We start from the raw sequence: 1,414 nt of genomic DNA on the forward strand, positions 1-1,414 counted from the left end.
GCTCATCTTCAGCTCTGCCACCAGCTGGTCAAAGTTTTTACTCCTACCTTGCACCTTCCTGCGCTGATGAATGGAATGAATCTGGAGAAGAGATGATGATTTTTATTTTTTTTGGACAAGACTTGCAGCACATTTTCTGTGAATTACATCATTCATAAAACGTAACTCGTGAGAGTGTAAGTGCTTTCATTATGCATTGTGGTTTTTGCTTTTGTGCAATATTAAGCACTGGAAAGCCTTTGGGACTGTGCAGTTATAATAAATAATTTAGAAGTGCTCACCCCAATGACTGCACAAAGCAAACAATGTGTTATTCTCACCTTATGCCCCAAAAACCATTTTATATAAAACTTGTGGAGCACCGTGCCCTAGACTTTGAACATCATTCTTTGACTTTTATTCTTCCTTTATTTCTTAACCCAAAAAAAAACAAAAAAAAACATGCATGATATCAAATACTCACAATAACTTTGAGGTTGAAAATTGTAAATATTGCAATGGTTTTAATACACTTTTTATTAGGCCATTTAAAACGCTTTAGTAACCCTAAAGACAGCTTCATAATCTAACGGATGTAGAGATGTTTCAATAGTATTTTATCAATCAAAAAGTCAAAAATATAGTCTTTTATTACCATTTATCACTCAAAATTACTCATGCAACTTCCTGTGCAGAATGTCTTATCTATTCATAAAAAAACAGTATGAAACGAAATTATTGCTCTTTATATATTGTCATATTTGCATTTTAGCTACCAGCCCTATAGACAGCCAATATCTGTTGATTTAACAAGAACCTGAAGTCACTGAGGCTTTTCCTGTAATCCCTTCCCCACTTCCTGTATGTCATGTCCGCTGAACTTCCTGTCTGTGTACACACTGAAACCAGCATCCAGTGAATGGCTTCAACCCTCTGAAGGTTAGATAGATTTCTACTATTACTACAGGACAGCAAAAAGCATCAGATGCAACAATTCTGCTTTCTGGAATATTCTGTCAGAATAAAGATCAGTACTTAAGACATATTCACTATTTGAAGTTACAGTTTGAAACATTGCACAGTGATAATAACATAGGTGATAGGTGGAAGTGGTGGTCAACTCACATTGCAAGTCAAAAGTCGAGTACAAACTTTCTTTCTCTCGGGGTCCAACACACCACAGTGCTTGTCAAGGTCACATGCTTTTTCTGTGGAAAAACAAGAAAAGCATTTTATCATCAAAAACATAACATACTAGGTAGATTATACACATTACTACATGTATGAAACCTCAGAAGCCAAGAAAGTCAAAATAAAATTCAATAATATTATGTGTTTTAAAAATAGTTAACAACTATTTTATACTACGTACGCACACATGCATATACAATGGTGTGAAAAAGGGTTGGCCCCCTTCCTGTTTTTTAAATTTTTT

The 1,414-nt window shown here is 34.7% G+C and overlaps 1 long non-coding RNA gene across 1 annotated transcript in view; it reads right to left on the bottom strand.

The window, feature by feature from the left end:
• Nucleotides 1-6: 6 nt before the first annotated feature.
• The window catches only part of LOC107579825 (uncharacterized), a 3,204-nt gene continuing 1,796 nt past the window's right edge, over nucleotides 7-1,414 (bottom strand). The window contains exons 2-3 of the long non-coding RNA XR_001608540.1: nucleotides 1,105-1,187; nucleotides 7-81 (exon numbers count right to left, since the gene is read on the bottom strand). This is a non-coding gene — a long non-coding RNA (uncharacterized lncRNA). The remainder of the gene's footprint in view (nucleotides 82-1,104; nucleotides 1,188-1,414) is intronic.

The sequence above is a fragment of the Sinocyclocheilus grahami genome, unplaced genomic scaffold (assembly GCF_001515645.1).
Source record: "Sinocyclocheilus grahami isolate Dianchi unplaced genomic scaffold, SAMN03320097.WGS_v1.1 scaffold20507.1, whole genome shotgun sequence".
Taxonomy (NCBI): Eukaryota; Metazoa; Chordata; class Actinopteri; order Cypriniformes; family Cyprinidae; genus Sinocyclocheilus; species Sinocyclocheilus grahami.